The sequence below is a fragment of the Saccopteryx leptura genome, chromosome 4 (assembly GCF_036850995.1).
Source record: "Saccopteryx leptura isolate mSacLep1 chromosome 4, mSacLep1_pri_phased_curated, whole genome shotgun sequence".
Lineage (NCBI taxonomy): Eukaryota > Metazoa > Chordata > Mammalia > Chiroptera > Emballonuridae > Saccopteryx > Saccopteryx leptura.
The window spans coordinates 169718044-169741844 of NC_089506.1; the positions used below are offsets into that span (position 1 = coordinate 169718044).

Sequence of the window (23801 nt, forward strand, 5' to 3'; positions counted from 1 at the left end):
CCCAAGTAGTCTCCTTCCATGACCACAGGACAAAATTATTTTAATAATCTTTTATATAAAGAGCATCTAATAAATTCATTTTAAAAAATATTTGTTTTGGTTAAAATTCCACAATTTTTTCACTTTAAAAAGCAATTTGTGCCTGACGAGGTGGTAGCACAGTAGATAAAGCATCAGACTAGGTCACAGAGGATCCAGGTTCGAAGCCCCGAGATTGCCAGTTTGAGAGCAGGCTCATCCGGCTTGATGACAGGTTCTCCAGCTTAAGCGCAATGTCGCTGGCTTGAAGGTGGGATCATAGACATGATCCCATGGTTGCTGGCTTGAGCCCAAAGGTCACTGGTTTGAAGCCCAAGGTCACTGGCTTTAGTAACGGGTCACTCACTCTGCTGTAGCCCCCTGGTCAAGGCACATCTGAGAAATCAATCAATGAACAACCATGGTGCCCCAACAGAGAATTAATGCTTCTCATCTCTCTCCTTTCCTGTCTGTCACTGTCTCTCTCTGTCACAAAAAAATAAATAAGTAAATAAATAAATAAAAAGGCAATTTGTACCTACAGTGTTACTCTCATAACTAATAAAGTATATACAGAATTTAAATAACAATAGCCAAAGCTTTTATTTTCAATTCTCAACTAATAAACCCATAGATTAGAGATGTAAATTTAATGTTGTGAAAATATTTTACTATATCTCTTTCACATAAGTAAAAACATAAAAAAAAAAAAAGAAAAAGAAAAAGAAAACATTCCCCTTGGCTGCTTTGTAAATGCTGACACCTAATCTACTCTCTAGTATGGCCAGTAGCCGGGGCCACCATCACAGCCGCCTGGCCCATGCAGGTTCGCATTTGCTTCGGACAGATGGTAATGAAACAATGGAGCCAAGAACTGGTGGGCCATTAGCTTTACCTAGCTTGCACCCAGCGGGCAAGAAATATACACAGTGGGAAAACACTTCCCTTTCCATTCAGGGCTCCCAAAGACACTGACTTATCCGAGTTTCCTAGAATCAAAGGTTGCTATCTCACCAGCCTTATTCACCTCTGTTCCCCATCTCCTTCTCTCTGCACAAACTCTGCACAAACTGGCTTCTCCTTCAGCACTCCTTCATCTTGGCTGCTTCTCCTCTCCTCCACATAGCCTTTCTCTGCTCTCATCTCTAATGCTAATCTCAGGAACTGAGAGAGAGCAATCTCCCGGTCTGCCCCACTTTATAGTGTAGATTCAAAACCTTTAATCCAATATACAAACAAGGAAGTCTTTGATACAAAGTCACTTATCTGAGGCATAATGGGATTCCTCATGAGTGCACCACCCCACATCAAAAAGGGTGGGAAAGGCTTAGTCCCAAAACCAAGCCCCAGGCTACAAGGATCCTGCCTGCCCACAACCCACCCCCAGCACACATTAATATAATCATGCCCATCCCAAGCAAGAAGGGCAACCAATACCATCACCTGGGCGATGTGCTTCCACGTGGGCAGCACCATCTTTAATAAAGTGAGCGTAATATATTTTATCTGCCCAACATCTCTCATCTTCCCATCCCACAGCATACAGATTTTTTTTAGATTGTATTTATTGATTTTTATTTATTTATTTTTTAATCTTTTTAATTTTTATTTATTTATTCATTTTAGAGAGGAGAGGGAGAGACAGAGGGAGAGAGAGAGAGGAGAGACAGAGAGAGAGAAGGGGAGGAGGAGCTGGAAGCTTCAACTCCCATATGTGCCTTGACCAGGCAAGCCCAGGGTTTCGAACTGGCGACCTCAGCATTTCCAGGTCGACGCTTTATCCACTGCACCACCAGAGGTCAGGCCTATTTATTGATTTTTAGATTGGGGGAGGGGAGTGGGAAGCATCAACTCATAGTAATTGTTCCCTGTATGTGCGTTGACTGAGCAAGCCCGGGGCTTTGAACCAGTGACCTCAGCATTCCAGGTCAACATTTTATCCACTGTACCACCACAGGTCAGGCCAGATTTCTTTTTCTTAATTTTTCCATTGACTTGAGAGATAGAGGAAGGGAGAAAGAAAGACAGAGGAAAGGAGGGAGAGAGGGAGAGGGAGAGGGAGAGGGAGAGGGAGAGGGAGAGAGAGAGAGAGAGAGAGAGAGAGAGAGAGAGAGAGAGAAAAGCATCAACTCATTGTTTCACTTAGTTCTCCATTTAATTGTGCACTCCCTGACTGTTTCTTATATGTGCCTTGACTGGGGATCAAACCCGCAACCTGTATCATGCTAGGTCAACGCTTTATCCACTGAATAACCCAGCCAAGACCCATACACAGATTCATTAAATTAAGATTCTTATCATCTAGTAGATTAAATACCAATTATTCACACATATGAAATAAACATTTAATCAGCAAGCACTATCCCGCATACCATATTAATCTTGATAATTATCCATTTCGATGGCATACACACAGATACAGATGTTTCCTTTCTTTTGCCCCATCACTGGCAGATATAATGGGATAGTAAAAAAAATCCCCAAGAAGTCACACATTGTGTTAATTAATGAAGTAGGGCTTTGTTCAGTTGCATTTTCCCTCAGAGACTTAACACTGCATGCTTACTGTAGAGGGTGAGTACTCAATATTGCACTGCTTTTAGAAAATACATTTGTAACATCAGAGAAATGTTTTCATTAAATGTATAATAAAATGGGTGATAAAGCACACACTGGGACAATATAGTTCCATTTCAAATCCCACAAGTATTTTGTTTTCCTCTAAGTTATCTTGGTTAGAGTTAATTGGTCCCTTTTTAAAATCCATTAGATTTATAAACATAAAGCACTTTGATGATGGATTTTTAAGTTGTTAGCATAACAACAATGCCACATCTAGTAAATATGTTTTTGTGTTTATGTACCTATGCCTTCAACTTGGGTAAAAATATGGAAATTACTCATTTGAAGGATATGCATATTTAAAATTACAATAGGCACTGCCAAAAGGACCATTACATTTTCATTCAAGGAGAGTATGTTTCCCCACACCCCTGCCAACATTTGGACTGAGCAAAATTTTCCAATCTGATTAAGCAAGAAAGGGGGCGGGGGATTGCTCTATCATGTGCTTATTAACCAACTGCATTTCCTAGTATTTGGGTTAGGCATTATCTAACCCAAAGTTTATGAGCAAATTCTACCAAGTACTTCTAATACAATTTTACTTAGCATATTTAGCTCTTCACTCTGGTAATTATTTTTTGTGCTTGTAATAAGGGCCTAACTTTGTTTCCAAATAGACAACTGCACCATCTTTTACCAGAAAGGCCATCATTGCTTTGGATTTGAAGTAACTTGATCATTTACCAAATGAACCCTCATTCTATCCCATGGACCAATCCTCTAAGATTTTAACGAATTTAATTTTATTTGTTGATGTGGGGTGGTCAGCAATGGGGGACGGTCATGTGAGGAACCAGACCCGGAAACTTTGGCTAGAACTGCCCACACCCATGCACACCAAAAGAAACTTCCCAGGAGTCCTTTAGAAAAGAGCAACTGTCTGCCAGCCAGTGAGATTTCACCACGTCATGTTAGCTCGATCACCCTAGAGACCCTTTAAATATTCCTCATGTGGGTCACCCTATGCGACTTCTCTGGCATCTGTCCCCGGGACCAGGGAACATCGTGGAGCACAATGCACGCTGTACTAAATAAAGCTTTTATTATTCCACACTTCATGGCTACGCCCCTTCCTTCTTCCTGGGGGGGGGGGGGGGGGGGGGGAGGATATCTACAATTGAGATCCATCATTTTTTTTAATTGTCTTTGCCAATTCTTAGACATTTTTCTCTACTAAAGGACGTTTAAAACCAGCTTGCCAATTTAATAAACAATTCTGTTGGGAATTTGACAAATTAAATTTAAATGACAGACTTGAGGGGAAGATGATACGATATTTTCAAAGTGAAAATTATACAGTTTTCTTTTACATCCTTCAAGGAAATCCTATACCTTTTTTCATGTAGGTCTTATAAAATTTTACTTGGGCTTTGTGGCAGGCAGAATTTTTTAAATGGCTCCCACCCCAGAAATATATCCTGCTCTAATCCCTGGAACCAGTGCACAGATGAAATGTCACCCCTGTGATTGTATTATATGTCACAGTTGGCCTTAATATAGGGAATTATTGAAGTAGATCTGCCCTAATCACTTGGGCCCTTACAAGCAAAGCACTTTTTGCAACAAAAGAGAAAGGCAGAGGGGAAGTAAAAGATATTAAAGCCACGCAGGTCCTTGCCACTTGAAAGGTAAAGGGGACCATCTGAGAAAGCAGTGAGAACAGCCTCAAAGATCTGAGAGTGGAACCCAGCTGACAGCCAATAAAAAACAGAAACTTCAGTCCTACAACCACAAGATGGGGGTTTTGCTAGCAATCTGAAAGAGTCTGGAAGCAGATTCTTCCCCACAGCCTTCAGATAAGAGCCCAGCCAACCTACACCTTGATTTCAGCCTGGTGAGAATGAGCAGGGAACACAGCCATGCCATCCTAGACTTCTGACCTACAGAATGGTGAGATAATAAATGCGGGTATAGTTAATTCACTAATTTGTTACGCAGCAACAAAAGTCTAATACAAGCCTACTCTTAGATATTTTATAATTTTAGTGGTATAGTACACTTTCTGAAGGGCTGCTGCTAGTGTATTAGAAAGCAACTGATTTTTCTACATTGGTCTATTTCTCAGACATTTTGCTGAACCTGTATTAGCAAAAAGACTTTGTCTACGGGGTCTTTTCATACAACCACATTTTCTACAGAGTAAGTATTCTAGTCCTTCCGTTTCAAAATGCCTCCTCTATACTTCTTTCTTTTTCGTACTCCATTGGCTGGGGCCTCAATAAAATGATGACTGAGAGTTATTAGAACATTCATCCTTCTCTTCTTCCTGACTTTAATGGAATTGCTTCTAAAATTTCACCACTAAGTATAATGGCTACTATATAGCCCTTTGTATATACCTTTTATTGAACAGAAAGATCCTTTTATTCTTGCTTTTTTTGTCTTTTCATTTTGTTTTGTTCTTTTTTGATTTTTCATCAAGAGTAAGTGATAATTTTACCAACTTCTTTAAGGGAATCTGACTTAATTATAGGATTTTTTCCCCCTTTCATCTATGAGTTATATTAAAAGAGTTTCTAGTGTCAAATAGTCTCATTAGAGAATTTCCCATTTTAGTTCCTTTTTTTTTTTCATTTTAGTTCTTTTGTCCTGGGTATAGAATATCAAGCCCCTTTCCTGTCTGGAGAGGATTCCCTGGCAGACTCCCTAACACCTGGCAGCTGGGCCATGACACATCACCTGGTTTTAGCCAAAAACTCTGACTTCTAAGTGAGTGGTGCAGACATGAAGGATGACTTGAGAACTCATTCACTCAGAAGTGAAATCAACAGTGACAAGGAGTAATAGTGACCCATTTTTGAGCCAAATTTCCCAGCATTCTTAGAAGTACTAAGTAGAAACAGGCAAATCACCAGCCTCCTCTCCCTTGCCCTGTGAGAGCAGTGAATATGTATGTCTGAGCCCAAGAACCAATCAGGGTCCCAAGTAAAAATCCTGAATAAGAGTATAGAGAATTTGATCTGTACAACATAAATATCATCATAAATACAGTTTATTCATAGGAATATGACTGAATCAAGCAGAACTCTCAGTTGCAAACAATAATAGTTGATTCTTGCTAAATAACCACGAAAGGAAGTTACTGGAAATAACTGGGCGTCTTGCAAGTTTTATAGACATTACTGAACAGTTGGTTAGGTCTTCTCCTAATCCCAATACATTCATAGCCACTGAATATGGAGCAATCCTTAATCCATCACTCCCTCCTTCCACTGTTCTGCCCTTCAATTGTTTCACATTTGCCTTTTGTCTCAGGAATTCTTTGTAATAGTTTCTGGGCAGGTGAGATCAGCCTTTTGTATTTTCCAGGCTGCTGTGGAAAATGCACGCATATTTTCCCTGTTACTTCAAAATATTTCTGGAAGGCTGGCATATGAGGCTAGTGTTCGTCTTGATCTAATCTCTCCTCTAGGTCCTTTCTCCCAGTCAGGCTCAGACAGGAACAGACAGCGTAAGGAGAACAGGTAGAGCCACGCTACTCCAGCCTGATTCTTCTATCCCAGGTAAAAAAAAGTGCCACAGAAATAAAAGGAGGATGAATTATTCTTAAAAGGATAGCACTGAAGTGGGGGCAGATTTAAATATAAGATATATACATATATTTAAATGCACATATGTAGAATATATATATAATTTAAATATACATATATAGAATGCTTATATATATAAATTGTATTATATAATATACAATTTATATATACATTTATAAATCAATTTATATATATATAAAAAATCAAGGTTGGCCCTGGCCGGTTGGCTCAGCGGTAGAGCGTCGGCCTAGCGTGCGGAGGACCCGGGTTCGATTCCCGGCCAGGGCACACAGGAGAAGCGCCCATTTGCTTCTCCACCCCTCCGCCGCGCTTTCCTCTCTGTCTCTCTCTTCCCCTCCCGCAGCCAAGGCTCCATTGGAGCAAAGATGGCCCGGGCGCTGGGGATGGCTCCTTGGCCTCTGCCTCAGGCGCTAGAGTGGCTCTGGTCGCAATATGGCGACGCCCAGGATGGGCAGAGCATCGCCCCCTGGTGGGCAGAGCATCGCCCCTGGTGGGCGTGCCGGGTGGATCCCGGTCGGGCGCATGCGGGAGTCTGTCTGACTGTCTCTCCCCGTTTCCAGCTTCAGAAATGAAAAAAAAAAAAAAAAAATCAAGGTTGTCTTTATGAAAAAATATTTTATGCTTCTTCTCCCACATGAACTGTTAGCATTTTTATACATACAATCTATTTCTAAAGTATAAAAAAGTGTTATACACTCTACTCATGAAGAAGATACACAAAAGCAAGCTTGAAAAATCAGCTTGGTAGTTTGGGAAGTACATAGAAATTGCTAAAATTTCACGCATAGAAGAAATCACCATTTCTTAAAACTATCATTCCAAAAATACCAGAACACAGTCTGTCGATCCTCTGTGACAGTTCTGCATTTATATAGAGTCTGGCGGTGAAAATTCTTTACAAATATCATCCTTCAGCATATTTCTTATCCTGTACAGAGAAACCACAAAGAAAGCATGCAGTGTAGGCAATGACTTCAGAGCTGACCTATGAGAAAATACGATGTCTCATGATTCCCTATACAGCTTTCTCTAAATTACGGGTGTGTCTACACATGCAACTGGAACACAGCCAGGTGAACTTCAGAAATACTATAGTTCTGTCACTACTTCAGGCAAACATATACATGAGAAACTCTTCATTCTCATCTGTCATCTTGTAATATAACAAGGCTCAGAAAAGCGTGATGCTAACAGTAAATTAGCCATTCAGTTGGGGGGGTTGCACTTCACCAGCTCACATTTCTGCCAGTTCCACCCTGAGACCTTCCAATCACCCTGCCCCCAATTCAAATTCCATCATTATGCCTTCTGCTTTTACACTCATGGATAATTTCATTCTTCATGCGGATTCCTCATGAAAAACTGCCTATGGGCTATATTTTGCAATTCAAGTTGAAAGTCTTCAGGTTGAAAAGAAATCATACCTCAATAAAAAATATATATATAAGAATCAAGAAAGAACTGAGATAAGAGCCAAAGAACAAACTAGAAATAAAAGGAGTAAGAAACAGACCAGTTTGGGGACTTATTACAAGAAAAGGACAAGTACCATCAAGGATATGATAAAAGAAACATAACTTCATTCAAATATTTATTGAGTACCTATTAATGCCAGCAAATAATTAATCTTCAGAAGATAGAAAAATGTATGCTAACAAAAATGCCAGAGAGCAAGATGCACCCAAAATGCAATGCGAAGAAGCTCTAAGGGGAGCACTGATTGGCTCATGAGACCCTGAAGAAGCCCTGGGGCAACAGAGAATAAACCGTCTATAACTCTACAAAGTAAGACAGGGAAGGACTTGGTTTTCATCTGAAGCTTTTCTGTACATCTGAGTACTTACCATGTACACATTTTACCTGTGTAAAGACAGTTTTAAAAAGCCAAACTAACCCAAATAGAAACTAGTCATTACCTTTTTTTGGCTCACAGAGGCAGTTGTTTTGTGGATCTGGTTCCTGCACTAAGAGGGTGTTAAGTAAGTAAAATACACAGAGACAAAATAGGGCTATGATGCTAAGCTATCAATTTGTTGACCATGTTTACATATCATTAGTTCACACCTACCATTCGCCCCCACCAAAAAGTAACTTTAAGACTTTTTAATCTGAGTTCTTCCTGAGTCCTCTGAACAGGCAGACAGGACTATTAAATTCTAGTGTGAAGGCTACATACCCCAGTCCCTTGAACACTGAGATGCAGGCTTTATTTTTAAGTCAGATGGTTACTTTCATTTGAAATTTAAGGAAAATTTGTCTCTTAACTTTATTTCTTTCAGTAACAGGCAAAAGAAAGATGTGAATATGATTGTATTTAGTACCATTTCCTTCTGACTATTTGTAGAAGAAATGTCTAAGAAGCTACAAAATAAGACATAACTGTGATCATAGCACTTAGCGACATGCCCAAGGATTTCTTGAAGGAAGAATAAATTTAAAAATTGCCTTAGACACATCATGGACCTCCACTACTGAGACCTGAGAGTTGCATAACAACACAAATGTCAGAAAAGGAACTCACGAGGCCTCACTGGGCCTTGGCTTGTCTACTGTTCTCTTCATCTGAAATCTATTTCTGCTCTGTCACTGTCAAAACCCCACTTACCCTTCAGGACTCAGTTCTAATGCACCTTCTCCGTAAAGCCCGCCTTAATCCCTTCAACCTCATTATGACCTCTGCCTTCACTGAACTTACAAAGTGTCTCATTTTTGCACATCTCTGAGATGTACACTATCCTGCTTTTATTAATGCCATTTTCTATTTTTCTTAACTTTTCTAATAGTTAGACATTTTGAAAGCAAGTACTGAGCTACACACCACTTCTTTTTCAGGCAGTCCAATAATTTACACACAGTAGGAACTACCTAAAAGTTTACTGGATTAATGCTAAGGGCCAACAAACAAGGAAGGAGGAGGTGAGATACTGGAAACATGGCGGCCTATGAATTACACCCTCTTCCTGCCTCTTAATGAAGATGGCCATTTTTCTTGACCAATGAAACCCAAAGAAGCAAAGAGAAAGCTTCATGGATTCAGTTACCCTGACCTCAGTATTTATATGATTCCAAGCTACTTAAATTTACTTTTAATTTAAAGAAACATACATTTGTTTCAGTACCATATATTTTCAACAGACTCAGACTCAAAAGGTTTTATAAGGAATCAGTAGCTTATATTTGAAAATCACAAGATACCAAAAAAAAAAAAGAAGCTCACTATTAAATTTTTAAAGATAAACCTTCTTATAGAAATGTAGTTTTCTTTATGTAATAAAATAAGTATGAGAGAAATTTGGTTTTCCATCATCAGGGAAACAAAAGAGATTAGATACAAAACAGTTAAAAAGAAAATAAAGAAAACAACTGACTTTTTATTTTAGAACTCCATTCAGGAAAACTTCATTTAAATTTTATAAAACTTAATTTACTTTTTAAATGAGAGTAAATAAATGCCTGTGACATTATTTCTGGATCATATGCCACTTAAATCTTCACCAATTGAGATAGATTACTTTTATTACTGATATACTAACATCATTCAGGAAAGAACAGAGCTATAAGAGGCTTATAATCTTAAGAAAGACTCCCAACTAGAACAAGTTTATTAAAAAATCAGTGAGACTTTCAACCAGAACAAAGAATTCTTCAAATGAGTAATAATACCTTTGCTGATTAAGAAGACACTACAAACCAGAAAGGCAGGTTTTTATCAACTGCACAGAATAACTATTACATTCAAGACAAACTCCTTCACAAAGTTTACTCCTTCACAAAGGGGAAATGACCCCTTCAAAAATTATTTAATATTATGACTTTAAAATTCACTGCTGTATTTTTACCTACATTTTAACCTATTAGATTCCAAGTTCTCTGGGAAAACAAAAGTCATGTTAATTATTTTTATCCCAGGCCCATCAGAATAAGATAAAGTAGAAGCTTGGAGACATTTCTCAGGCACCAATGATAACTGCTTCTCAAACCAAGTATTGGTAACCACCATGTGATGTTTTTTATTTCAACTACAGTTTACATTCATTATTACTCTGTATTAGTTTCAGGTGTACAACATAGTGGTTAGACAATCATGTACTTACAGAGTGGTCCCCCCAATATTTTAAGTAACAAATCTGTCCTCATATACAGTTATTATAATATTATTGACTATATTCCCTATGCTGTAATTTACATCTCTGTGAATTTTGTAACTACCAATTTGTACTTCTTAATCCCTTCACTTATTTCACTCAACCCCCAAATCTCCTCCCCTCTGTCAACTATTGGTCTGTGCTCCTTCTGTATAAGTCCACTGCTATTTTGTTTATTCATTTCTATTGTTCTTTAGATTCCACATGTAAGTGAAATCATATGGTATTTGTCTTTGTCTGATTTGTTTTACTTAGCATAATACTGTCTAGGTCCATCTATGCTGTCCCAAAAGGTAAGATTTTATTCTTTTTTATAGCCAAGTAATATTCCATTGTGTAAATGTACCACAGCTTTTTTGTCCACTCATCTGTTGATGGGCATTTGGAAATATCTTGGCTATTGTAAATAATAATACTGCAACGAACATAGGGATGCATATATTCTTTTGAATTAGTGTTTTGGGTTTCTTTGAAAATATTCCCAGGAGTGTAATCATTGGGTCATAAGGCAATTCCACTTTTAATTTTTCGAGGAACTTCCACACTGTTTTCTATAGTGGTTGTACCAATCTGCATTTTCAAAAAAAGTGCACAAGGGTTCCCTTTTTTTGACATTCTCAATAAACTTGTTGTTTATTGATTTATTTTTTAACATTTTTTTTAAGATTCTATTTATTGATTTTAGAGAAAGTAGTTGCTTCCCACATGAGCCTGACACAGCAAGCCCAGGGTTTCGAACAAGCAACCTCAGTGTTCCAGATCAACATTTTTTCCACTGTGCCACCATAGGTCAGGCATTTATTTATTAATTGATGATAGCCATTTTGACAAGTAAGTCTGAGGTGGTATCTCATTGTGGTTTTGATTTGCATTTCTCTGATGATTAGTGATGTTGAGCAACTTTTCATATGCCTATTGGCCATCTATTCAGATCTTCTGCACATTTTTTAATTGGATTGCTTGTTATTCTGGTGTCGAGTTGTCTCAGTTCTTTTTAAGTTTTGGGTGTTGACCCCTTCCCTATCAAATGTATCACTGGCAAATACTTCAACCATCTGATGGTTTTTGACTAAGTAACCTTCAGTGCTAGGTGAGGAATTTGTAAAAAAAAAAAAAAAAAGGCCCTATTTTGTCATAAAAAAAGTTAAATGTGTTTATTTTTCAAGGTGCTGCTTATATTTCTCATACATAAAAGTTTGTTCACACTAATAAGCTTTTCTCAGACTTTTAGCTAATGTTTCTGCTATCTATTGCTATGTAAAAAGTCACCTCCAAACCTTGTGGCTGAAAGCAACAGCCACAATTTGCTCATCTGCAATTTGGGCAAGGCTCAGAAGTAACGACCTGTATCTGCTCTACCTGACGGCCTCGCGCACCCGGCGTGGCTCATTCCCACGCTGACATCTCACTGAGGTGAGTGGAATGACCAGAGGCTGGTTCTCTCAAGCTGTCTCTTCACCGTCTCTCACCCTCTAAGTCCTCTCTGTCCAGCAAGCAGGGTGAGTGAAGGGTATTCAGGGACTCTCTTAATCCTAGCAACTCTTCTGCAAATTTTATTTTATTTTATTTCAAGTACATTTTTAGAAATTAACTATTGAGTTAAAAAAGTTTCATAAGTAATAATAGAGATATAAAGTGAACAGAAACTCCATCATATAATTCTAGTCATTACAGGTCAAAGAGTAAAATAAATTCTGATATATTGGTCAATATAAGAAGTTTTTATCCCACAAACTTTTTTTTTTAATTTTTAAAGTAAAAATAAAACAATGTTACACATCCTGAAAAATGAAATATTGAGAATTTATTAATAAGCTTGCTTTTTACAGGACATTTAAATGCTTATAACTGTAAAGCATTTAACAGTTAAAGTCTGTAACCTTATGGAACAGGAGAACGTGTTAAGTCAAAAATTTGTATTTTACAAACTTAATCCCTCATTTGTGGTATAACCATTTGAACTTTAATTTGAATGATAAAAAGACTATCTTTCAAAACTTTAAATACACTATGTTTAATATGAACAATTATAAATTCAGGCAAAAAAAACCAGTAAATGTTCTATTTTATATAGAAGTTTTGAGGAAAAGTTTTAAAAATCTATTCTTTTTTTACTGATAATTTTTTCAAGGCATGATGCAGCAAAGATTGCTGCAAATTTTTTTACTTTTTTTCCATCAAGAGGTCTAATCCCTTCTCCTTGATTCTGGGCTAACCTATGACTGCTTTCACTGACAGAAGTGTTGCTAAACCAGGCCCAGTATAACTTTTCTTTTTTTTTTTTTTCATTTTTCTGAAGCTGGAAACAGGGAGAGACAGTCAGACAGACTCCCGCATGCGCCCGACCGGGATCCACCCGGCACGCCCACCAGGGGCAACGCTCTGCCCACCAGGGGGTGATGCTCTGCCCATCATGGGCGTCCCGCCATATTGTGACCAGAGCCACTCTAGCGCCTGAGGCAGAGGCCACAGAGCCATGCCCAGCGCCCGGGCCATCTTTGCTCCAATGGAGCCTCGGCTGCGGGAGGGGAAGAGAGAGACAGAGAGGAAAGCGTGGCGGAGGGGTGGAGAAGCAAATGGGCGCTTCTCCTATGTGCCCTGGCCGGGAATCGAACCCGGGTCCTCCGCACGCTAGGCCGACGCTCTACCGCTGAGCCAACCGGCCAGCAGGCCCAGTATAACTTTTAAAACTGTTTTCTCATTGGTGTCCTGGAACCTCGAGCCATCACGGAAGTCTACCCACCCTGCTACCTAGACCATGTGGAGAGACCCTGAGACTACAGAAGGAGGAGTGGGGCTCTGCCAGGCCCAACATTTCAGATCATGCCAAGATGCCAGGCCTATGAATGAGGACATCTTAGGCCCTCCAGAAGAGCTCAACTGCCTGATCTATACCAACTGGTCCGTGGTCAATGCCAAATGAAGAAATATTGCCCAGCAATAACTTGCTCAATGTCCTGATCTACAAACCAAGAAACATAATAAAATGGCTATTGTTTCAAGCCACTACATTTTGAATAGTTTTTTCCCCCACTGATTTGAGAGAGAGAAGAAGGAAGGGGGTAGGAAGAGAGAGAAGCATCAACTCATTGTTTCACTTAGTTGTTCCATTTGGTTGTGCACTCATTGATTGCTTCTCGCACATTCCCTGACCAGGCAGGGGTCAAACCTGCGACCTCTGGTCCACCAGGTCAATATTTTATCCACTGAGCCACCTGGCCAGAGCCGTGGGTGGTGCTTTAAACACAACTACACAACCATAGATAATCAAATTAATGGTAACAATCAATTGTTCTCAGCCTAGAAATGGAGACCCCCAAGAATGAGCATCAAAGCATATACCAAAACACTCTTAAACTTCATCTATCCTCCATTATAGTTAGATAAATAAAACACATATGTTCAAAAATTCTCAAAGATTTCCAGTGAAAAGCTATTTCATACCCACCCTTAACCACCCTGCACTGTCATACTGCTCCCTTCAACCTTTGTTTCCAGCATACCTGGCAGCTTATCCCTGGGTGCCATGGCACCAGCTTGTTATCTGAAGCTCTCATAAGTGTCCATTGATAACACAATAAATATTTGGTTTCCTTAACTAGAAATTCTCCCTTAATACAAATGGTTCTTTTCTTGAGTGGTGGTCCTAGTGGGTAAGACATGACACATGTTCACAGATTCCTGTATTGTTTCATTATATTATCATGATCACACCCTTAGTTAGCTAGAATTTTTTTCAGAATTGGGAAGATGACATTTTTAATCTTGTACAACATACCCTTAAAACATAAAAAAAATGCACCCATTTAAGAACAATGAAATTTTAAGAAAGGAAATAAAGGGCAGTAAAATAGAAACTCCCTCACCCAAAACACAATGTATGTATGGATAGAGCAGTTCACTGTTCCTCTATCAGATGACAATTCGGTTACAGCAGAGCCATATAAGCAGTTGTGATTCCACAGTACAATCAAGAGTGGTATCGGATTTAAAAATGCATGGAGCTAACATAAATAATACTATTTTACCTTCATTTCTCAAATACTTTACAGGAGCCAAAAATTTTTAGTTCTTCCCTCCATCCTTTCTTTCCTGAATAGTTGAAAAAATTCCATTGAAAAGCCACTAGAGTCCCTTTCTCTTCATCAATACTTATTTATTTATTTATTTATTTATTTATTTATTTATTTAATTTTGTATTTTTCTGAAGCTGAAAACGAGGAGAGACAGTCAGACAGACTCCCGCATGCGCCCGACCGGGATCCACCCAGCACGCCCACCAGGGGCAACGCTCTGCCCCTCCGGGGCGTCGCTCTGCCGCGACCAGAGCCACTCGAGCGCTTGGGGCAGAGGCCAAGGAGCCATCCCCAGCGCCCAGGCCATCTTTGCTCCAATGGAGCCTTGGCTGCGGGAGGGGAAGAGAGAGACAGAGAGGAAGGAGGGGGGGGGGGTGGAGAAGCAAATGGGCGCTTCTCCTATGTGCCCTGGCCGGGAATCGAACCCGGGTCCCCCGCACGCCAGGCCGACACTCTACCGCTGAGCCAACCGGCCAGGGCCCTCTTCATCAATACATACTAAAGATGGACAGCAGGCTCAGGTGTGAGCAAAGTGGTTATCTGGTAGGGTGGGAGGTTGAGTCAAACAGGTGTCTGAGCCAGGCAGCAGCCAGGCAGCATTGGCTGACTGGTTACATACACTGGGATTAATCAATAGGTAAATATACTGAACTAATAGGAACCAGGTTTCTCCTGTTAAAAAAGGGAGTTACAAATATGAAAAGGAGAAAATGAGGGGAAAAAAAATCCTGTGAACATGGAAGTACTGCTGTGGGTACATGACTTAATATGTTTAAAGAAATAGGTATCCTCACTGAGAGGGCATGAGAGCAGTGACACCTCAATGGCAATGATCACGTCTAGTCCCCAGGTCTTTGGTTTCTAAATATCATTCCTTACTCGTTAGAACTCAAACTGATTCAAGGCTAGGACAGGGAAGTAAAAGTCCTAAAATAATTTTTTATATCAAAAAGGAAAGGAGTGCTCAAAGAATGATGAAAGCTTTTCCAAGCTCCTGGTCAAATCTGGGACAATGTGACTGTCAAAAATAAATGAAAATATCAGATTACAATCCCCTGAGAGGAATCCTTGAGTTTGTGTCAATATAAACATACAAATGAATAAATAAATAGAAGAGAACGTACTTCCTTATAGCAAAACACCAACTAATAAATGCAGAAGGAATGACAGAAGTAGAAAACAATCGATCACAGTTATAACTGATTCAATCAAGAATCATCAGGGATGTTAAAATGGGTGAGTGAAGAGTCAGAGGAGGAATGGGATATTTACAAGGTCTTAATATCTCCCCACAAAATACTTATTAGCTACAAAGGGTAAAAGAGAAACTTTATAGTAAAAAAATGCAAAAAAAACCTAAAGTTAATTTTACCAGTTGGGATAAACTGTCACCATGTACCACCTGAAATGATGCACCAAACAAACAAATACAGTACCACTTCTGTCTTTTTCCTGCCAAAGATATTTCATCTGAAGAGCAAACACCACACAAGTCCATATTAAGCGACATTGTACAAAATACCTGGCCTAGTCTCTTCAAGAATAGTAAGGTCATAAAGTACTGAGTAACTTAACTGTTCTAGCCTGAAGGAGATTTAACATGTTAACAAAATCCTATGAATAACATGGGATTATTTTGCTTTTCTAAAGAACAATATTGGGGCAACTGACAAAATTTGAATGGCATCTGTGGATTAGATGGCCATCCTGTATCTAATTTCCTTAAACCAGTGCTATGATTATATAGTAGAGGGTCCTTGTTTGTAGGAAATTTGCATAATGCATTCAGAGGTAATGAGTCTCATGTTTTCAATTTATAAATGGTTCAATAAGAAAGAAAAAAAATAATAATAAAATCTATGTGGTAAAGTGTTAACAGCAGCATCTGTGGGTGAAGTGCATAGAAGAGTTCTTATTGCTTATGAGTCACTCACCTTCCCAACTTTAAAATTATGTGATTTTTTGATTAAATTAATTTGGGGGACATTCCAAATCTAAAAGACAAAGTATGGCTTTGTTAATATTTTCATGTCATATTTCAAAGTCATGTAAAATAATAAAATTAATAACACTAATATTTATTGACACATATTAATACTTTACATGCACTGTCTCAATCCTCACAGTAGCCCTATGAGATGATAATACTCTGCTTACAAAAATCAGAAGATCAGGGAACATGCAGATACTCCAGTACTTTCAGTCTTTTGTATAGTGCATTTTCACCAATGAAATAAAAGTTGGTTTTGCATCTCATTTGCATAATTGAACAACTTTCTTTGACTTGTCATTTGTTTTTCTGATGTTCTTGTTTAATAAAAAAATCAAATGCTTCTTTTTTTATCATTTCATATTCATTTTGAAATATCCCCTAATTTTTGTGAGCTGTGTAATATTAGCTAATGCTTACTGAGTATTTGCCATACCCTGGGCATTCTTCTACAAGCACTGCATCTTTCCATAAAAATGAAACTCTTTTAACCTTCATATCAACTTAAAAGAAGTGTTACTATTTTCCTGATGTTAGAGGCAAGATAATTGGAACCAACTGGTTAAATAGTTTTCCCAAGAGGACAGACAGTAAATGTCAGAGCCAGGATTCAAATCCAGGCTGTCTGGCTCTAGTACCTGTGCTCCAAAAAGCTCTTGCAATGTACAAGGAGAGCAGAAGAATGCATCTGAGGCCAGAGTGCTCTCAAAATTCCCAAGGAGAAGGCTCTTAAAATCCCTATGTGCCAAAGGGCCCACCTGGGTTAACTATGGATTTTAAAGCTCCTGAAGTCACCTCGCCAGAAATCTTAGTTGGTTCTATTTAGGAAGACACTGTGGCAGCTGGGACTGTCCGATCCTCCCGACCCTGGAAGGCCTCATGTGTCACTGTACTGGGGAGCTAGTGTTCAGGGAGACCAAGTCATCGCATAATCCATAACTCAGTTGATGGGTCCCAGGTGTGATGGGTCCCAGCTTTGATGGCTCCAACTCCTCCATTATAACACACACACATGTGCATGCGTTTACACACACACGTTTTTATCCTCTAGTACTTAGTGATTTGCCACTGCCCAAAAGTCCTCTAAGCCTGCCCGAGGAACAGACACCCATTAAACGCCAAAGAAAAATTACAACCCATGTAAGGGGTCTCAGCCACTAGAATGAGGGAGACCAAGATTGATAACCAAAACAAAAGTGTTTAAGAAAAATACAGAAGAAAATGAGTGAGGAAAGCAACAGGAACTTTCAAGGAGATACAGGCAGTCCCTGGATTACAAGCAAGAGGTTCTGTAGGTGTGTTCTTATGTTAAATTTGTTTGTAAGTTGAAACAGGTACAATTACTTATTAAACGCAACTTAGATAGATGTCTGACTTAACAGTATTTATTTTTACCTTTCTGTGCATATAAATACTTAAACATTTTCAAAGCTACAGAACCTATCTTGTTTGTAACCCAGGGACTGCCTATTAAGAGAGAGAGAGAGTGCGCGCATGCGCGCGCACTCTCTCTCTCTCTCTCTCTCTCTCTCTCTCACACACACACACACACACACACATCTTTCTAAAACCAAACTGCATGAAATCTGAAATTGAAATTTCAATAGACAAAATGGAAAAGGTCATGGTCACTACTAAAAAGCCATCCAGTGTGCTAAAAGATCAAACAGACATAACAAGTACAAATATCAGAGACATGGAAGACAGACTGAGGAGACAGACATGCAGAAAACAGGCTTTCCTGGAGGAAAAAATACTAAGGAATGAAGAAGAAGTAATTAGAAGGGAAGGGAAAGAGGAGAAAACGAAAGAAAACCTTCCCGAGCTGAAAGAAGGGCTAATTCTCTAGAATGAGAGGCTCACAACAAGCTCAGGCAGCATGAATGAAGATAGGAAACCACATGCGTAGGCTTGTCAAATATTTAAACTGGGGCAGGAAGTCGTCTTCCTATTGCACTAACATGACTTTACTATTCAACTGTCTGCATTACTATGACTTGGCTATTTCAAGAAAGTCTTACTCAACAAGATGAAGTCACAGATAATTCTGTTGTTGGTTTCAGGAACTTTCCAGAAACCTGTTTATCTGAACAACAGACAGCTCAGCTCATCTTTATTAATTTCCCTTTATTCAGCCCACCAGTCTTAAATTTTATCAAAAAGCATTCTCTAATTCTGTGTCCTTGCATTGAACAGCCTGCCTCACACCAGACCCCAGTAAAACTCATAAATTTCCCGCCTCTGTCCTCCCTCCTCTGCAACACTCCATCACTGCCATGGTCTCCCTGACTGCAGGAGGCTACAAACCTACAACCTTGGCTTTGCTTCACCAACGGCTTATTCTGCAGTCTTCAGAGACAGCACTCAGAGGCTCTGAAGATTAAAAGGAAATCATATCATCATTCAAACAAATTGAACAGAGGGCTTGCAGAGGGAAAGGAATCAGACGAGCGTCAGATTTTTCAAATGCAACCCTGGAACCAGAGCACATGTTCAACTATGACGACTGAGAGAAGAGCCCAAGCGAGGTGCTCTTCACTGTCAGGGAAGACCAGAACAACAACAACAACAACAACAACAACAACAACAACACACCTTTTCGAATATCCAAGAACTGAGAAACGATTTAACCAATAAATCCAATCTGAAGAAATCTCTTTTTTTTTTAACTTTAATTTTTTTTATTTTTTTTATTCATTTTTAGAGAGGAGAGAGAGAAAGGGGGGAGGAGCTGGAAGCATCCACTCCCATATGTGCCTTGACCAGGCAAGCCCAGGGTTTCGAACCGGCGACCTCAGCATTTCCAGGTCGACGCTTTATCCACTCCGCCACCACAGGTCAGGCTGAAGAAATCTTGAAAGATGTACTTTATACAGAAATCTCAAAATATGAAAGACAAAGAAGAGAAGGAAAGGGGGCACAATGTTACAGGATAAAGATAATATGACTAGGAACTTCTAATTTATAGTTTAAATATTTATTAAGAGACATAAAATATGAGGTAAAACCCAAGGTGGTGGAATATTTATTATTTAATTTTTATGTGTTAATATAAAATTTTTAATTATAACCTCTCTTAAGATTTCCAGTGGGAAAGTAACCACTAATAGGATAGAAAAAGCAAAGAACTTTCATGTTAATGGAGTGAGTAGAGAACTGATGAGAAATGGGACCACATAGCAAAAGAAGGGGAAAGAGTTACCATTAACAATGTATAATAAATGATAAATAAAAAACTGACGTGTGAGAGGCTCTCTCTACGGAGCTTGCCCAACGCCTTTCCCACCCCCTTCTCCTTGGTGCGTTTTCCTTGCCGCGCTCTCTCTGCTAAGCTCCAAGAGCCCTTCTTTGGCCTCTGTAACCTGTCTTCTGAGTCCACGTCTTCTACAGCTCACTTCTTCTACCTCTGTGACTTTCTAAGTAAATTTTCTCTTATAGTTTGAAAAACGAAATTGATGTGTGAATGAAAAGAGGGGTTTTATGGAATGAAACTCCAGCTGATTTGACCATTAGGTCAGGGGGGGTCCACTCTCCAGGCATATAACATTTTAGCAAAAGATCTAACTTTGCTGTAAGTAAGCCCTGTCCATTGTTTCTGTGCACCTGGGTTAACACACTTTTGAAATAAACCTTAACAACCCTCAAGAGAGCAAATAATCTTGTTAACTAGCCTGTAATCCAATCTCCACCTTGCTTTCTCTCACCTTCATGTAATCTTCCTTATGTCCCCTCTTTAATTTCAAATGCATAAAGAAGCTGCAAGACTGTGAGTCTCCAGAGCATTTGAGATCTTGCTCCCTGGCATAAGTCGTTAGTTTGGCTTAAATGAGCTCTTACAAAAATTCTCTACAGGGTTGGACTCCTTAGGTGGACAGATGGAAAGAACAAACACAAATACGGTGTTAATGATGATAAATGCGAATAGTAAAGGAGCTCAACAATCTTTATGAAAAGTAATCGAACAGTAGCTATCACACATGCCCTTAGAACTAGCTATCTCCCTTTGGGGAATCTATTTTATGAAAATGAAATCACTAGCTATAAAGCCAAGGATGTTTACTGAAGCATTATTTGAGATTGGCAAAATAAAATCCCCCAGCTTCCATGGCCAGCAATAAAAGAATTATTGAATGAACAGATAGTCATCCTGAGAAATTATGTAACAATTTAAAAGAATTGGATAATTATGCATTGAGTTGAAGTGATGTCCAAACGATATTTTAGTTACAAAAGTAGAATAGTGTTTTAAATGGGTGATGAGGAATTACACCGTGTCTTACTTTTGCAATTTCAAATTTTATAATTTCAATATTCTTCCCCTCCCCCCCAAAAAGAAAGGTGGTGGGGAAGTCATTCAATGCCAGGAGAAAAGCAAAGATCAGTGTTCAGAGGCAGTTTGTTGGATAAACAAATGTTTTTAGGTTTGCTCGCTTATATTTTGCTTAAGTTGGTGCATTGGCATGGGGCAGCACCATGGGTGTGTAGTTTGCCGGCAGGATTCAGATTAAACCGGTATGGAGCCGCAGTCACCTTTAAGGGGTGGGGTAGAGGACTGGTCATTGTTATGGTTCCCCATGCCTGTCCTTTTGGGGACCGTGGGCTGGCTGTCTTTTCAATGGCTTGAAGTGGAGAAGGAGGCCGACCGGATTCAAGAACTGCAGATGCAGGCTGGGCACTGACAGCACCTGGAACTGGAACAAGTGCTGGAAAAGGAGGCCGAACAGGTTTGTGAGTTGCAGTTTGCCCTGGAAGTTGAACATCGGCAGCAACAGTTGTTGGAGGAACAACTGTGGATTCAGCTTCAGGCCGAGAGCCGGCAGCCACAGGAGCCCAAGATGGAGCTGTGCCAGCAGAGTGGCTCAGAGTCAGTGGGAGCAGGCGTTTCCAGCTCCTCTTCTGAGGACGAGGAGGCTCGGGCTGAAGCTGCCGCCCACACACTCAGAGCTTGACCAGTGGTCATCCAGAAGGTAAAAACTCAGCAGCAATGAGTGTCTCTCCCGATAGGATTGCTGTGATTGTGGAACATAGGGGTGGATGGCATCAAGCTCTCTGGAGCAGAGGTGGAGAAGCTGGCCACGCTTGCCACGTGCTCCTCCTCGAGGCAGCATCTTCAGAGCTGCCATGATGGCCGGGATGAGTGGGAGGCCTGAGGCCCCATTGAACCTAGTTGCCTATAATGGACCTTTACCTTGGTCATTTGCACAGACAGCTGGGCTGTCTATTGTGGACTGACTCTTGGACTGCAACCAGAGGGGGACACTGGCTCCCTTGACGGATGGACATGCCAGTTTTGGACAGTATGAGAGACCCTGATGGTGGGGGCAGCTCCAGTGGAGGCCCTCCTGCACCAGAAAATGGCTCTCATCCAGTTAGAGAGATGCACCAGGGACACTTTAAGGTTGCCATGGACACAGCCCTGAGGCCCTCCCACCTACCCAGAGTAGGAGGCTAGAGCTGGGCCTCCAGTTTGCGCCTTGGGCAGAGTGCTCAGGGAGACATTGTGAAGAGCACCTTTGTAATTGTTGCAACTGTGTAACTTATGCTGTTGCTATAGTCAGTTTATGTAATGTACTTGTGGTGTAGATTGTGAAGTGAGCAGAAGGGGTGGAATGAATGTTTTTAGGTTTGCTCGCTTATATTTTGCCTAAATTGGTGCGTCAGCATGGGGCAGCACCATGTATGTGTAGCCTGTGGAAGGGTGCAGGTGCTTGCCCTCAGAGCGGCAGATTTCAAATTGCAGATTGCCTTCCTGCTTGAGAGGTGCCATTGTTTGCTACTGTTTTGCTGGAGAAGGCAGGGAGTGCAGAGTGCAGAGAGAGAGAGAGAGAGCTTGCTGAGGCTGCTGGGGCCTGTGAGTCCCGGAGAGCCTGGAGAATGAGTCCGGGCTTTGAGAGCTCTGAGAGGGAAGCAGTCTTCCTGCCTGTTTGCTCGTCCGCCGTTTCTAGTCTTTAATAAACGGAATGGCCCACCATCCTCTGGCTCCACAGTTCTTTTACCATCTGCCGAATCCAACAGGAACAGGAACCTGGAAGACCACAGCGGTGGACACTGGCCTTACACAGCTGAAGATGAGTTAGGGTCCCGGGGGTTATCCAGCTGTGCTCATGACTTACTGTACAATCTCACGTGGGCTGCTTAACCACACAGGGTCCCAGTTTCTTCATTTGTAAAATGAGAAAACAACTATAGGTCCCTTCCAGCTCTGATAGTCAATAAATATGTTTAAAAAACATAAACAAAACAAAACAAAACAAAAAACTTTAGAATGAATCCTTTGAAAACCTCCACTTTCCCTGTGAACATTAACTTACCCAAGATCTTGTCCAGTACCCTTCAACCACCTGTTTGTTTGTTTGTTTTTGTTGTTATTCTGCCTTGAAGGTGTGCATGCCCAGCTCCACACCCAGAAGTAAATCCACCTTAGGGCTATCAATAGAACTGACAAGGGGAATTCAAGAGTTAAAATTTTAGCTTGAGTAATAATGGCTTTAGTTATAATCAATAGGCTTAATGGTTAATGCAAGAGAAAGCTTTGTTCCAGGAACTGGAACACCTGAACAGCCTATATGACTTAACGAGATCTGCAAGTAGCCCACTTCTGTGCCACAGAGATCAGGGAGCAATCCACCACTGAGCCCCTAAGGCAGTGGTCCCCAACCATTTTTGGGCCACAGATGGGTTTAATGTCAGAAAATATTTTCATGGACCGGCCTTTAGGATGGGACAGATAAACGTATCACGTGACCGAGACACGCGTCAAGAGTGAGTCTTAGATGGATGTAACAGAGGGAATCTGGTCATTTTTAAAAAATAAAACATAGTTCAGACTTAAATATAAATAAAACGGAAATAATGTAAGTTATTTATTCTTTCTCTGCGGACCGATACCAAATGGCCCACAGACTAGTACCAGTCCCGGCCGGGGGGTTGGGGACCACTGCCCTAAGGGCTGAAAGCAAAGCCTTTGTGCTACAAGGATAGAAGGCTGACTCTGATCTGATTAACTCTCCCTTGAAATTCCAAAGTCCTTACCTATTCCTTTTCCTCCCCTCATAAAAAGGTTCACTTGGGGGCTGAGATGGCTTTGAATACATGACCTCCGCCTCCTCAGACTGGCAGCCACCAGAATAAAGTGCCCATAAAAGATTCAACCCCTGTCCCTACCTATTTAGCTGAAATGGTGACAGGCAGCATGAACACCGAGATTTCCAGTTTTAGAACTACCAGACCTACACACAGCCATAGCAAAAAAATATTGTTCATTGGAGCCCCTGTGTCAAACAAGACCCTCCAGTTTCATAGAAAAAGCAACAAACCCCACCATAAGGTTAGGCATTAATTGATAGAAAATGTTTCTTCGCATCTCAACTTTGTGGGAAGATAAAAAAAAAAAGGA

At 40.2% G+C, this 23801-nt stretch overlaps 1 protein-coding gene across 2 annotated transcripts in view; it reads right to left on the bottom strand.

Annotated features, from left to right (window-relative positions):
• EPB41L4A (erythrocyte membrane protein band 4.1 like 4A) overlaps nt 1-23801 on the bottom strand; it is a 320637-nt gene that overhangs the window by 201098 nt on the left and 95738 nt on the right. The window lies entirely within an intron of this gene.